Source organism: Grampus griseus, assembly GCF_964374135.1.
Source record: "Grampus griseus genome assembly, chromosome: 11".
In the NCBI taxonomy this organism is placed as follows: domain Eukaryota; kingdom Metazoa; phylum Chordata; class Mammalia; order Artiodactyla; family Delphinidae; genus Grampus; species Grampus griseus.
Window position 1 is genome coordinate 70,053,433 of NC_139005.1, and position 17,337 is coordinate 70,070,769.

Below are 17,337 nucleotides of genomic sequence, written 5' to 3' on the forward strand. Positions count from 1 at the left end.
CTCTTCAGAAGTGGCAACTCTGTAGCTGTTGTTGAGGGGAAAACATAGGGGAGCTGGAAAGAAGCAGCTTCAGCATACCAGTTGGGAACTACAGTTATCTAGCAGATTTTCAAAGACCATGAAAGAAAAACAAGGGAGAGAAGGAAGAGAGGAAGGGAGGGAGGAAGGGGAAAAGGCTATTTATGACTCTCAATTGCCATTTTAAAAAAGACTAAGGTGCTTAGCGTTGAATATACATAAAGCAAATGAAAAAAAGATAAAAGTTAATATATCCAATAACTGACAGTTGATTCGAAAATCCAACTACATTGCACATATGTGCATTGAGCATCCCAGATAATGTAATAGATAATTACAGTATTAAACTAGGCACACTTTAAGAATTTCAGATGTCTCTCTCCACTTAGAAACTGCCAATTTTACTAGCACTTATTGCAGTGATAAATTCAGGGCTATATGCAATTATGTATGAGTGATATCTAAACTATTCTTGAAGTATTAGGAATCGTCTCTTGTAGGAAGTAACATTTAGAAAAGGCCAAGTAAGCCTTGGTTAAAAGGATAAGGAATATTTCCAGGCACTGAGAACAAAGCCCCAAGGGAAATATGCATATCACATTTGGATAAATGAAATAGTTCAGTATGGCTGGAATGTAGAGTGAGGTATGAAGGGCATGGAAGAGATGTGTCTGGAGAGATAATGAGTCCTTTATGCTATATAAAGGAGCTTGGACTTTATCTCTGAGGGTTCCTAAGTGGGAAAGATAAATAATCAGTGCATTACAGAAAGATTACTCTTCATGTCATGCTAGTCAGGTAGAAAATACTACTGCACACCTAGTTAGCCAAGCTAAACACTTAGTAGTCATACGATTCACCCTTTCTTCGTTTACTTCTAATATCCAGTTTATTATCCATTGATCCTACCTTCTTTAAATACCTTTTGCTATTTCTAGCTTTCATGGTATATTTCCAGGTTTCATCATCTCTTACCTACATAATGGCAAGAATCTTTTATTTGAACTCTCTGTTTCAAGTAATTTTCTCCATCAATACCTCTTACGCAGCTGCCAGTTCATAGAGAATAATGCTCCAAATTCTTAAAATGATCAGGAAGTGTTGGCTCACAAACTTGGGAGCTTCCCAGGTGAAATCTGAAATTGATCCACACACAGAGAGGGCAAGGAGAGATGGGAGAAAGAGGCAGACCAGTCCAGATTGGTAGGGGGCAGGTTTAATAAGCAAGGGAACTTACATACGAGACCTGTCTTGGGTGGCCGCAAGACAAGTAGATCTCTATAACCACCCGAAGTTTAAAAGTCTATACAGAAGCCTTACTCTGTTCAGTCAGGTATACTGTCCAGATGGTCTCAACAGTACATTGCTCTCTCAAGGCTGCATCCTTGAAAACAGCTCCCACTGTGGGAACAGTGGGCAGAAGGTACATTTCAAAGACGGGGAGATGTGAGGAGCCCTGATTGCCTGGGTCCAGCTCATAGGTCAATCAAGTGGTCAGGTCCTCTAGATGACCTTTTCAAATAGCAAGATCTGACTACATGGCTTTCTCAATGGACAGTTACCCTGACCAGATTGCAAACTAAAAAAACAAGACTAATAAACCACATTATTTGATTTTACCTCTAAAGCCTCTGTATATGCTGGCCCTTCTACCTAGAATTTTTCATCAGAACTATGTGGCTAGAGAACTCTCTTATATCGTGGAATATTTTTGTTAAATATTTTCTCTTTGAAATCATCCTGATTCCCTCATAGTCAGTCAATTTTGTCCTCTGAGCTAATGCTTGTCTCTTATATGATGGTTTAGTAACCATCACAATGTAGTCAATTCGCAGGTAAAAGGCATATTCCCTTTTGGAATCCTTTCTTCCCTCCCTTCCCCTCCCCTCCCTTCTTCTCTCTCCCTTCCTTAATGATTTACTCCTGCTTTTAGCTTTCCATATGTTTGTGTATATCTATGTCTTTTGAGTTGGTTGTAGATATTATATTCTCAGTTTTTCTCCTGAAATCTATTTTTTTTCCTGATACTTTCATTTATACCCTTCTACTTCTCACTTTTACTGTTTCTCTATTTTTGTTTTCCCTTCCAATTTATTCTTATATATTTTCCTTTTTTTTTTTTACTATTTGTATTCTCTTGCTTCTTTCTGTTTGCTGGTCTTGCTCCATTTCTCCTCTATCCTGTTATCTTAAAAAAAAAAAAGACCTTGAAACTATCTTATTAACTTTTTAGAAATATTCTAAAATTTTCTCCTACTGATAGACTCTACTTTTCATATTCTCTTCAATTAACATGATGCAAAACTAAACTGTGGAAAGGAGTTGCATTTGATTTGCATTGCATAGTTGTGATGTATGTCTACATAGAAATTTTTTTTTTTTTGTACTTGTTGAATTCATGGTTCTCTGCAAACTCCATCATAAAAAACTTTTTTCCCCCAAGTTACAATTTCAATTAAAATATTAAAGAGCCTAGGGCTTCCCTGGTGGCACACTGGTTGAGAGTCCGCCTGACGATGCAGGGGACATGGGTTTGTGCCCCGGTCCGGGAAGATCCCACATGCCACGGAGCAGCTGGGCCCATGAGCCATGGCCGCTGGGCCTGCGCATCCGGAGCCTGTGCTCCTCAACGGGAGAGGCCACAACAGTGAGAGGCCCGTGTATCGCAAAAAAAAAAAAAAAATAAAGCACCTAAATGCACAGCAAAATTAATTTTATCATTCAAAATTTAGTTTTAATAGCAATAATCAGAAAGGAGATTTACTCCTTTTGCTACTCTACATGATTTTTTAAATAATTCATTTTCAGTTAGTTTTATTTTATAATATATGTAGCAGTCCAAAAATGTGACATATTTTATAACAAAATCAGCTCCGCATTTATACATTTTTAAATTTTAATAACTTATTTATCCTTAAAAATCTATTAGAGTGACTGACCTTACAACACAGGGGATGGTTGCAACATAATAAATTAAGAAATAATAAACACAGACATAGTATCTTGCTTATAAATAAAAGAAACAAATCTAGTAGATAAATATTTTAGAGATTATGAACCGCTTTTTCAACTGACATCATTGTGTGAAGATAAATACAGATTTACATTATAAAATCTAATAAATATTTAGATTGGGAATAAATTTAACCAATGAGGTAAAAGACTTGTATACTAAAAACTACAAAGTGTTATTGAAAGAAATTAAAGAAGCAAATCAATGGAAAGACATCCAGTGTACATGGACTGGTATACAATCTCTATCAAAATCCCAATGCCATTTCCTTTCAAAAATATTAAAATCTATCCTAAAATTCACATCAAAATTCAAGGGACCGCTGATAGGCAAAACAGTCTTGAAAATAAAAATAAAAACTCGAGGTCTCATGCTTTCTGATTTCAAAGCTTACTGCAAAGCCACAGTCATCAGAATAGCATGGTACTGTCATAAAGACAGTAGAACAGCACACACAGCATAGAAATTAACCCATGTATATGGTCAAATGATTTTTTACAAGGGTACCAAAACCATTCCATAAAGAAAAGATGGTCTTTTCAACACACGGTGTGGAGAAAACTATATGTCCACATACAAAAGAATGAAGATAAACAATTACCCTATACCATACACAAAAATTAGTTAAAAATAGATAAAATATCTAAATTTAAAAGCCACAGCTGTAAAACTCTTAAAAGAAAACTTAGGGGGAATCTTGGTGAGATTGGATTAGTCAGTGGTTTCTTGTATATGACACTAAAAGCATCTGTAAGAAAATTTTAAAAATAGATAAATTGGACTACATCAAAATTTAAAACTTTGTGTGTCAAACAACACAATAAATGCAAAGAAAAGGCAACTCATGGAATTGTAGAAAATATTTGTAATTCATATATCTGATAAGGAGTTAATATCCAGAATATGTAAAATGAACTCCTACTGCTCAACAATGAAAAAGTAAACAACCCAACTAAAAAATAGGCAAAGACCTTGAATAGACATTTCTCTAAAGAAGATATATGAACAGTCAATAAACATATGAAAAGATGCTGAATATCAATATCATTAAGGAAATGTAAAGCCAAACCACAATGAAACTGCATCTCACACTCATTAGGGTGGTTACCACCAGCAAAACAGAAAATAACAAGTGTCCGTGAGGATATGGAGAAATCAAAATTCTTGTGCAATATTATTAGGAATGTAAAATGCTGCAACTGCTATGAAAAACAGTATGGCAGATCCTCAAAAAATTAAAAATAGAATTACCATATAATCTAGCAATTTCATTTCTGGTATATACCCTAAAGAACTGAAAGGGACTCAAACAGATATGTGTGTCCTCATGTTCATAGCAGCATTACTCACAACAGCCCAAAGGTGGAAGCACCCCAAGTACCCAACAAAGATGAATGTATAAACAAAATGTGGAATATACATACAATGGAATATTATTCAGACTTAAAAAGGAAGGAAATTCTAACACATGCTACAACATGAAAGAAGCTTGAATACATTATACTAAGTGAAATAAGCCAGGTACAGGGAATTCCCTGGCGGCCCAGTGGTTAGGACTCTGAAGCTTCCACTGCAGGGGGCATGGGTTTAATCTGCCCCGCGGTACGGCAAAAGAGAAAAGAAAAAGAAAAAACGATGACACAAAGAAAAGATTGATAAATATGAGAATAAAAAAATAATATATACGGGGGCTTCCCTGGTGGCGCAGTGGTTGAGAGGACGCCTGCCAATGCAGGGGACACGGGTTCATGCCCCGGTCTGGGAAGATCCCACATGCCGCGGAGCGGCTGGGCCCATGAGCTATGGCCGCTGCGCCTGCACGTCCGGAGCCTGTGCTCCGCAATGGGAGAGGCCACAGCAGTGAGAGGCCCGCATAATGCAAAATATATATATATATACAAAAAAGAAGTAAGCCAGGCACAAAAGGTCAAATTCTGTATCATTCTACTTATATAAGGTACTTAAATTAGTCAAATTCATAGAGATAGAAAGTAGAATGGTGGTTGTCAGGTACTGGGGGCGGTAGGAATGAGGAGTTATTATTTAATGGGTATGGCGTTTCAGTGTGGAAAGATTATGAAGTTCTGGAGATGAACAGCAGCAATGATTGCATAATAATATGATTATACTAATACCACTGAACTGTACACTTAAAAATGGTTAAAATTATAAATTTTATGTTATGTATATTTTACTACAAAAAAAGTCCAAAAGTAAATATTGAATCATTATTCATCTCTGATAAGAAAAATCAGAGGTGAAACATTCTAAACATCTTCCTAAGTGTAAGCCAAATTATTGTTAGAATCAAAGCATTGAACATATATGCTGTTTTCTGTATGACATAGTAAATAATCTGAAGAAACATGTCTTGCTTCTGAGTTATAGGATAACTACTATTATTATTTATTACTATTTTATCTTAAAATAATGGGATAAAAACATTAAGTTTCTTGGGTTAATAATGTAGGTGTCTAAACAAACATAAATTGTATTTCTTCTTCTAACAGAAAAGAGCTGTAGAAAAATCTGAATATAAAGGTTAAGGAGAATAAAATGCATGAATCCAGCACTGTTAACACCATAAGGATGTATCTCCCCCTCCAAATTCTCTATGAGAAAAATATATGTATGAAATATGCATATACATATAAGGAATTTACATACATATATATATATATAAGTTCATTATATATATATATGAGGAGCACATGCATACACACACACACACAGAATTTCAATTGTGCAAGATGAAATGAGTTCTAGAGATTGATTGCACAACAATCTGAATGTATTTAACACTACTGAAGGGTATACTAAAAGTGACTAAGATGGTAATTTTATGTTGTCACAATTTAAAATTTAAAAATCATAATAAATACATTTTAAAATATGTTTTCTGTGGAAAATGAGTTTTAAAAATCATTGCAAAAATATGTGAGAATATACTTACAAAAACAAGAGTCAATGATAGGCCTTGAATTCATATTAATATTATAAATTAAAATCTATAGGAAAGAAATTTCATTCAGTTATTTCCTAAAACTAAACACCTTTTATTGGTAAATTCAAAGTAATTTTACCAAGTAAAAATTACCTTTTTTTATTTGTTTAATTCAAAGTAAAATATTCTTGATAATTATATTAAAATTGGCAGCATTTTATGTTATACATTATAACCTGGACTAAAGAGCATAAATTCAAGTACCTGGAGTATTCAAGAAAGCTGAAATATTAATTCTTCAAAGATTCCATCAATAGATCTAGTGATAAGGCAAAAGACATGGAAGATGTCTTAAGTTTCTTTAAACATGTGAACCCTGACTTTGAAAAAAAAATCCAATAGGATTAGCAAACTATATTTTGTTCTTCCAAAATAAATGAGTTTCTCATTTATCCTTTATATTCAAACACTAAAGATAAGAGCTTCAGCCCAGTTATCTATTCATGAATTATTACTGATTTCCATGAAAATAGAGTACTTATAAATGACTTGAGAAAAGTATAATACTAATCCTATTAGAACTGACATCTTTGATTCAAGAGAGTTTGATTTTATTATAAACAACAAACTGTTTTGTCAGAAAGTGCTATTTAAAAAAATTGTTAAACTACTTAAAAGTATTTTTAAATCAGTGTTAAGTAGTTTATGAGGTAGGTAAACACAATTTAAGAGATCATTTAAACATTTGATATATTTCTGGGTACAAATAAAGCAATTGAAATAGTTTATATATCAATAAGGCTTGTGTTAGATGTAAGTTTTGAAGTCAGTTACGAAAGCTATTAAACAACATTTTTAACTCTAAAGTGACAATTATAGCATATGTCATCAGATTTGTTGTCAAAACACTGAACATTCTAGTGTAAATCTTAAAAATTTAATATTTTTATGATCCATGTTTGTTCATGATTCAAAAAATATTTGAGCCAATTTTCAAAGTTAAAAAAGTACAAGTGTATAAGAGAACACTATGAACTTCATGTAGACAAAAATAATACAATTTCAAATAAAACTATGCCAAGGCCATGCTCAAGGCCAAAAGACACACTTAGGATGATTTCTTGTTATTATAGAAAAGAAATTTGGGGGAATATGCAGAGGTTTATTTTACTATAGAGAGTGGAAAAAATGTTAAAATTATACACCAATAGCCAACTTTATTGGATCTTCTCCCAGACTGGTGAGAGAGTTGAGTGTTATAATCATGAAAACAATATATCCTTCCCTATTGTGAAATGACTGAATGAAGAGCTTCTACACAATTATTTCATAGTATTTTCTAATTTGGGGGCCTCTTTTTAAGGCTCCAGTGAAATCTGGGACATGTGATATCTTTTGGGGGGTGTATCTTAATATCATATAAATTTAAATTTATGGAAGAACTTTAGAGATCATGTACTTCAATCTCTTCTTATTTCCTAGTTTGTTGTCTTCCCCAAAGTCAGTGATAGAAAATTTAGAACACTAAAGTTATTTCATAACAATAGTTGGCTATATCCTACTTAAAAGAGCACGGTCAAACCTATTCTTCAGCAACGGTGGAGTGAACAATCATTGTATATTAGGGAAAGTCTCATTCAATCTCTTGAAAATAGCCATTCAAAACACACAAGGGCATGGTAACTATTCCCGATCTCCACAACTAGAGAAAGCCCGTGCACAGCAATGAAGACCCAATGCAGCCAAAAATAAAATAATAAAAATAATAATTAAAAAAAACTTTTAAATGCTTCTAGTTCTCTAGCATATTTTCAAAATTCAACAGACTATGAACAATATAAAAAGGCCTTTAGAAAGTAATCCAAGAGTTCTCAAATGTGGAAGCTATCTTTAGAAGCCATACAAGTGGATACACCAGTGACCCTAGACAACACTTTGCAGTTTTCACAACAGTATCAACTTTGAATGAAATATGCCAAACCTGGAATTACAACATCAATTTTAAAAGATATGAAATAAAAAGGGTTATCAAAAAAGGAGTTTATGCTCTCCAGTTAGGCTCTAAGCACCACTAATCCTTCATTTTAACTATGAATACACTACCAAGATATCATTTTAAATGGTTTAATATGATTACAGGAAGTTTTAATCATTATCCCAATAATTTCAAATTCAATTTTATTGGAAAAATATACCAAGCCTATCATTAGCTGAAATTTTCCTAAACATCCTATTTAACAATGTGCTCTCAAAGAATAAATATTTGATATTTTTTGAAAGGTAAATAAATACTGATGTAGCCATAGTAAGAAAACTGGGAAGGTAGCCCCACACTCAAAAGCCACCTTACAGATATCTAGAACATATGGATATTGCTTAATTTGTCACTAATGTATGCAAAGCATTCAAAGTATTAAAACTGCAAAATTATTTTCTAATTTTATTAAAAAATGGGAGATTCTGTATATATATCTATAAAACATAATATAAATTTTATATTTTAGAACAATTTTAAATTTATAGAAAATTTGTGAAGATTTTACAGAGACTTCCCATATACCCTCTCAACTAATTTCACTATTACTAAAATCTTATATTAGTATGGCATACTCACCAAAATTATTAAGAAACCAATACTGATACATTAACTAAATTATATAATATATTTACATTTCTTTAGTTTTTACCTAATTTTCTTTTCTTGTTTTAGGATCCCATCTAGGATACCACATTTCACATGCTATTCATGTCTCTTTAGGCTGCTCTTGATTGTGACACTTTCTTAGATTTTCTTTGATTTTGATAATCTTGACAGTTTTGAGGAGTACTGGTCAAGTATTTTGAACAACATCCCTTAATTGGGATTTGTCTAATGTTTTTTCTCATGATTATCCTTGGCTTATTGGTTTCTCATGAAAGACCACAGGGGGAAAGTGCCATTTTTATCCTTTCAGATCAAGAGTGCATACGATAGACATGACTTATCACTGTTGATGTTAACCTTGATCAACTGGCAGAAGTAGTGTTAGTCAAGTTTCTTCACTATAAGGTTAATATTTTTTAATAAAGTTTCTTGTCATATTGTACTCTTTGGAATTAAGTTACTATGGGGATGGGGAATTATTCTTCCCCACCTTGAAGGTAGAGCATATAAATTATCTGGAAATTTTCTGCATAGATTTGTCTCTTCTCTGTTTATTTAGCTAATCATTTATATCAGTATGGACTCATAAATATTTATTTTAAACTTTAGGTTATAATCCAATACTACTTTATTTTGTTGTTCAAATTGTTCAGCTTTGGACACTGGGAGCATTTTAGTAGGCTCCTGTGTCTTTCTGTCATATGCCCATCATTGTGGATTTTTCTTGGAGAACTTATTTTCTGAGGCTGTAAAATGCCCTAGACTAATGTGTATATTTCCTACCCCATCCTACAATCAGCCATTTTCCCAAGGATTCCTCATTCTTTTTATTGAGAATGGTAGTAAGAAACCAATATCTGGATGCTAGGGCTGCTCACTGTTACTGGGGTGTTCTTGTTTCTTAGCTCTCTGAAGTGGTAAACTAAGGAAATATATGTGTATCTACTAACTCATGTATAAACACATATTGATAAATGTTTCTATATGTAACAATCTGTGTCTACATTAGCTGCAGATGGCTTTATATTCCTTTCTATTACCTTACTCTACCCCTCTTTCACCTGCTCCAAGTAAGCAGATCTTTGCTTTCTCTCCAACTCCAGTCATGATAATCTTGGCACCTACAATCAGCCACCCATTAATTTAATTGTTTACGTCCATTATACACGTGTTGTGGTATCAGAATTGTTAACATGCACTCCCTACAGAAACAAATTTATCATCTAAAGTACAGGCTTATATACAGATTCTAATCACCTCCAAAGTTAATTAGGTCAGCATCTTTTTCCTCCACCCCTCTTTCTGTGAGATTATTACATGTATTTATAATGAGTTAGAGTGTTTGTCACTTTTTCATTCCATCCTGGGTGACTGACCTCCCCAACAAATTTTATGCTTGCATATATTAGGGTTCACTCTGTGCAGTAAATTTCTATGTGTTTTGGCAAATATGTAGTAACATGTATTCACGATTAAATTATTATTAAAACATAGCTTAACTGTCCTAAAAATAATCCTGTGTTTCATCTATTCAACTCTCTAGTTACCCTGAAAACCAAGAAACTACTGATGTTTCTACAGTCTATAATTTTGCCTTTTCCAGAATGTCAAATAATTAGAATCATAGAGCATGTATCCTTTTATTACTAGCATCTTTTAATTAGCAATATGCATTTAAAATTCACCCATGTCTTTTCATCATTTAACAGCTCATTCCTTTCTATCACTGAATAATATTCGATTATATTGAGGCACCCATATTCTGTTTGTCCATTCAAACCTGTTAGAGGACATATTGGTTGCTTCCAGTTTGTGTTGATTATGAATAACACTTCTATAAAGATTCACCTAATAGTTTTCTTGGGATATAATTTTTCAATTCAGCTGGGTAAATACCAAGAAGTGTGATTGATGGATTGTATAATAAAATTATGCTTAGCTTTGTACGAAACTGTAGAACAGTCTTCCAAAGTGGCCACTAGCAATGAATGATGAGTTTCTGTTGTTTTCATCCTCACCAGTATTTGTAAGTTTTTTGGATTTTTGCCATCCTAATAGGTGTGTGGTAGTTTCTCATTGCTGTTTTAATTAGCAGTGCCCAAATGACAAATGATATTAAGCACCTTCTGATGTGCTTGTTCACCATCTGTATATCTTCTTTGCTGACGTGTCTGTTCAGATCTTTTGCCTATTTTTAAATCTGGCTGTGTGTTTTCTTATTGTGAATTTTTAGGAGTTCTTTACATATTTTGGCTACAAATTATCAGATATGTGTTTTGAAAATACTTCCTCCCAGCATTTGCTTCGTTGTTTTATTATTTTGTGTCTTCCTCAGAGCAGGTATGTATTTAATATTAATAAAGAACAACTTGTCAATTTTTTCTTCCACAGATTATGCTTTGGTGTTATAAGCTAAAATCTCATATATGAACCAAAGTTCATGTAGATTTACTCCTGTATATCTTTTATCTTATAGACTATGTTTTTTCTTACCTTTTAGCATACCCTGTAATATTTTGGTAGAATACAGATATGATATATGGGGTAATAGGAACTGAGGCAACTAGGCCTTTAATATCAAGTTCTATGTTTCTCTACTCCTGCCAAAGTCACAAGAGGATTTTTATGGGTTCTTCACCATGAGAAACTGGTGACATTCCTGGGAGTAAAAGCCATAAATGCTGCCTCCCAAGACTGTGGTTCCCAGGAGTTTCTCACAACTCAAGCTTGCTTACCTTCAGCCTCCAACAGCTCACCACAATTGCCATTTGCAGGTTCCTAGCACTTATAGCTCCAATGGCTTCTGGTGCAGGGAAGCCCACCTTGGCTATGATTCTCAACCTTTACTCTCTCTTCAGATTTCAGGGTAGTGGTTTCCCCTGCAACCTCATTTATCTGACGATTCAAGAAAAGTTCTTCATTTTCATTTTGTTCAGTTGTTGTTGTTGTTACAGGGACACGAGTGACAACTTTTAAGCTCTTTGCATGTTGGAGCTGAAACCAGAACTTCTTTCAGTTCTCTTTAAGTCATGTCATTAAATACATGTTTTAGATTTCAGACTTTAGAATAGTTGCTAGAACACAATGTCAGAATAAAATCTCTCTTTACTGAGATTTTTAAAATGTATGACAGAATATGAAGCAAGCTCATCATAAGAGATGAAATAATAAGAGAAAGAATGGTTACAAATTCTAAGAATATGACTTGAATTTACAATAAACTTATATTTGCTGATAACTTTTCTATGCACTGTAAGTTATACTGTTTCAATTGTCAATCATTATTTTTGTTTTATTTTCTTATGTTAAAATAAAACATATAATCTATAGAGTAAAATAGACATTAGTCTGTTAAAGAAAATGGTTTCAAAAAGAAGTTCAGAGAGTGACATGGACTTGTATACACTACCAAATGTAAAACAGATAGCTAGTGGGAAGCAACCGCATAGCACAGGGAGATCAGCTCGGTGCTTTGTGACAACCTAGAGGGGTGGGATAGGGAGGATGGGAGGGAGACGCAAGAGGGAGGAGATATGGGGATATTACAAAAAAAAAAAATTAGAAGTTCAGTCATTTTTTATTTTGGACTGTTTAAAAAACTGTATTAATATGTAATTCTACATATAAACTATAACTATCTGCTAAACAAATTAAATAAGATGCAAAAAGCATGGTCATTTTAAGGAAGTACACATGGAACCATCAGACATGCACATTTTACACACTTCCCTTCAAGTTATAGTCTATGCAGAGGTATAGTCATCAGTCAGCAACAGCAGGCACTAGCACAGTGTACTGTACATAGTTGGTGCATAATATTTGTTAAAATACTCTAAGATACTAGTATTATTTGCTACCATCATCACTAACAATGAGAATGTTATGCCAAAAAAAAGTCTCAGGAAATAAGTTATTGTCGCTAAAATAAAGTTCCTATCTAATATCACTTTTTATTATTTATATGTATATTGAGTGACAACTATGTTCCATGTAATAGGTTATGCACAAAGCTTACAACACTAAATAAGACAGAAATAACCCCTGCTCATGCATAGCTTATACTCCAGTGTACACAAATTCTCTTATCTAATATTGGCCTTCTTCAAATTGCAAAAAGTTGTTTACAGCTATTGCTAGCATCCAGTCATTCTCAGGAAGAAATATGAGGGGGATGTCAACCTTGTCTCCAGTCCACCTTTCCATAAATGTGCATAGTAAAGGTTTCGGAACTAAGATGTTCAATTCTTGAATGGCTAAAGCAGAATATAACCACTATTTTTATGGCTGCAAATAATAAGGCAGTTTTGCTTTGTATTTAAAAGATAATGTTTTCACTAATAAGGACTGCCACACCCCAAATAAAAATGAAAGTTCACTAAAACCTCTAACGCAAGTGAAGAGAGATGAGTACAGTCTAAATGGTATCCCATGCATTTGTTTTTGCACTCTATACATGTAAAGGAATTTTGTGCTGTGGGTTTGTGGTGACCTTCCAGGTCCTAAATGGGATGGGGAGCCTAGTGCCTTGAAATAGCCATATTTTCGGAGTTTGAAACTGAGGAGTAACTGCTAACCACAACATTTAGTGAAATAATAGATTTGTACTAAGGAAAGCAAATTCAAAGAGACCACACAAAAAGACTGGATTAAGATGGAAAGAGGAGTTTCCAAGTGCAGAGAAGATGGGCTAGTCTGTAGTACTTTCTTCTTATTCTCCTGCTTACCACCTCCAGCCCGAATGCATGGAAGTTTTAAAGGAGTAAACAGTAACTAATCCTCACTCATTTTCCACACTCATTCTGAAGCAACTGCATAATAATCTTTTTAAATCCTTGACATTACTTGATTATGCAGTTTAATTAGCACACCACTCATCACTGAGTATTAGAGGTTTTTCATCTCGTATCTCATACCACTTTTCAAATCACATCTTCTCTGAATGCCCTAATTTTTAATAACAATCCATTAAGCATAATGTTCATCATTTATGGAAAAAATCATTATTTATTTTAAAAGTATATTACTTTTCAGTTTCATCAGAATCCTCTTTCAAAATTTGATATTGTGCTGCTCAAAAATAGATTTTTATTTAAAAAATCAATGTATTTGCATGTGATGTTTTTGATAATTATATGTGAATCCATCTAGGTTGCTTTAAATGATTATCATTTTAAATACATAAGGCAATTTTCACAGGTCACAAGATTATGAAATTTGTTTAAACATTTTAAGATCACATACCAGAAATAATTATATTTCTAGTAAGTACTAGATTTTACATCGAAAGAACTTGTATTATATAGAAGCATATATTACCTGTATGAGAATAACCATCAATATCATATGTGTACATGTGGGGGTGCATTTACATATACTTATGCATATATATATATATATATATCAAATTCAATATATCATATATTAACTATGATTTGGCCTATGACTTCAGTATCCATCTCTAGTTAATTTAAAAAAAGGAATTCTAAAATGTTTCTCTTTTACTTAAGTAGGTAAAAAACACTTCCTATATGTAAAACTGATACCCAGATTATTTTTATCACTTATACTCCAGGTTGTTTCTGAAAGGAACTTTCCATCAGATATAATGTTGCATTTTTGTGGTAAGTTTAATTTATATTTTAAATCATTACTCTTTTTTCAAACCAAATGTTACTGTTGTATGTTTGTCCTTGTGCATTTTGCTAAGTATACCTCTGCTGCTACAAAATAAATATTATTTCTTTTACAATCTGGTTCATTAATTTTTAAGGATATGTTAAGGGGTACCAAATACTTACATCCCATACTGTCATACTTTATAAACTATAAAGCTTTCTCCCTTAGAACTACTTTAATTAAAACCATTTAAAAAGTATGTGTTGGTGGGAAGGACGCTAATAAAAGCTCTTTTTGTGCTTGATTCTGAGCTTTGGAGACATTTTTTTCTACTTTTTACTTATGAGAGAAGGCTGCATTGCCCTTTCTGGACTAGGTCTGTGTTGACAAACTGCAATTAGTTGCTTTTGCTAGCAGGGCTTCTAACAGCTTACAGAAACATCGAAGAGTACAAGGTGAGAAATGCGGTGTTACAAAATTAGATTCACAGAGTAACGGAAATACGCTGTGTTCAAAAGCGTTTTTAAACAAGTTACACCCCATGAAAATACTCCCTTATTAAACATAATTCATAGCAATTTTGTAAGTTTTCACAACCACAAAATATTGGCAATGATACCAAAATGAAAAATTCAATCACCCAAATCGTATAATTATACTATGCATGCTTGTTGTAAACACAATCCTGCTACTACTGTGCAAGGGAACAGCTACACAGATGGGAGCCAGCATAGTGTAAGAGCCCCATTTTTTCTACTTAGTAAAATGGCATATAGTATATGAATCTTTTTGAATTATGGTTTCCTCAGGGTATATGCCCAGTAGTGGGATTGCTGGGTCGTATGGTAATTCTATTTGTAGTTTTTTAAGGAAACTCCATACCATTTTCCATAGTGGCTGTATCAATTTACATTCCCACCAGCAGTGCAAGAGTGTTCCCTTTTCTCCACACCCTCTCCAGCATTTATTGTTTCTAGATTTTTTGATGATGGCCATTCTGACTGGTGTGAGATGATATCTCATTGTAGTTTTGATTTGCATTTCTCTAATGATTAATGGTGTTGAGCATTCTTTCATGTGTTTATTGGCAATCTGTATATCTTCTTTGGAGAAATGTCTATTTAGGTCTTCTGTCCAATTTTGGATTGGATTGTTTGTTTTTTTGTTTTTGAGCTGCATGAGCTGCTTGTAAATTTTGGAGATTAATCCTTTGTCAGTTGCTTCATTTGTTAATATTTTCTCCCATTCTGAGGGTTATCTTTTGGTCTTGTTTATGGTTTCCTTTGCTGTGCAAAAGCTTTGAAGTTTCATTAGGTCCCATTTGTTTATTTTTGTTTTTATTTCCATTTCTCTAGGAGGTGGGTCAAAAAGGATCTTGATGTGATTTATGTCATAGAGTGTTCTGCCTATGTTTTCCTCTAAGAGTTTGATAGTTTCTGGCCTTACATTCATTGCAGCTCTATTTACAATAGCCAGGAGATGGAAGCAACCTAAGTGTCCATCATTGGATGAATGGATAAAGAAGATGTGGCACATATTTACAATGGAATATTACTCAGCCATAAAAAGAAACAAAATTTAGTTATCTGTAGTGAGGTGGATGGACCTAGAGTCTGTCATACAGAGTGAAGTAAGTCAGAAAGAGAAAAACAAATATCATATGCTAACACATATATATGGAATCTAAGGAAAAAAAAAAAGGTCATGAAGAACCTAGGGGTAAACGGGAATAAAGACACAGACCTACTAGAGAATGGACTTGAGGATATGGGTAGGGGGAAGGGTAAGCTGTGACAAAGTGAGAGAGTGGCATGGACATATATACACTACCAAACGTAAAATAGATAGCTAGTGGGAAGCAGCCTCATGGCACAGGGAGATCAGCTCAGTGCTTTGTGACCACCTAGAGGTGTGGGATACGGAGGGTGGGAGGGAGGGAGACGCAAGAGGGAAGAGATATGGGAACATATGTATATGTATAACTGATTCACTTTGTTATAAAGCAGAAACTAACACGCCATTGTAAAGCAATTATACTCCAATAAAGATGTTAAAATAAATAAAACTAAGATAAAATAAATATTATGAAATAAAAAAATAGCATATAGTTTTACCCTTTGAAAGTATTCTCGTTCGGCACTGCAGGCATATAGCATACATGTTTTCTAACAATTGTTGTTCTCGTATCAGTCTAAGAAAATAACACTGAAGGACCGTGTGCATGTGTGTGCGTGTTTTTTCTCATACTCAATAATTTTTAATAGGCAAATCACATTACCATATCCAGAAGGATTCTTTAGCACTTGTAGAACAATTTTACTGGTAGAACATGTAATATTTTGAAAATTGTTTCCTCTATTCTCCACCATAACTGTCACCCACAAAGCCCAGCTCACTTCTTTCATGAAAGTCAGCATAACATATTTTTTGTGCGAGTTCACATAGCAGTTTCCTCAAACAATGTGTTAGTCCATCTGATTTACCCTGCTTCCATTTCTAGTAATGTCTTTACAACCCATGTCAGATTTCTAGCCCCAAATTTATTCATTTTTATAGAGCAATTTTAGCAAAACCATTATCTTTTAGACTATTTCACTAAAGAAAAAAATATGAAAATGTTAGAGGATTTTATGCTAGATATCCACACGTGAATAAGAATAATCACACATTTCCAAAGTTACAATAAAAACTTGTTTATAATAAAACTTGAATATCTCTTAAATCAAAATGACATCTTTCTATGTCTCAAGAAAAATAATGGATATATGGTTCCCTTTATTAATATGAATAAATGATAACTAGTGTTAAAAGTGCTTTTTGCTCAGATGCTCTTATAGATTCAATATATCTAATTATTTTAATCTTTAAATTTTGAGGCAAGCATTTTGTGTTTGCAACTGTATCTATGCTTAACTCTTATGTGCCTATATACCAATATATACCACTAGTCCTTGCACTTAGTACACACTCAATAGCTATAAATTAACTATAAGAGAATGTTTATATAACTTCGTATGTTTTTATTTGACATATATTTTATATTTAAGTACTATTTAATACTAAGTATATTTATTTATTTTAAACTATATTTGAAATTTTATT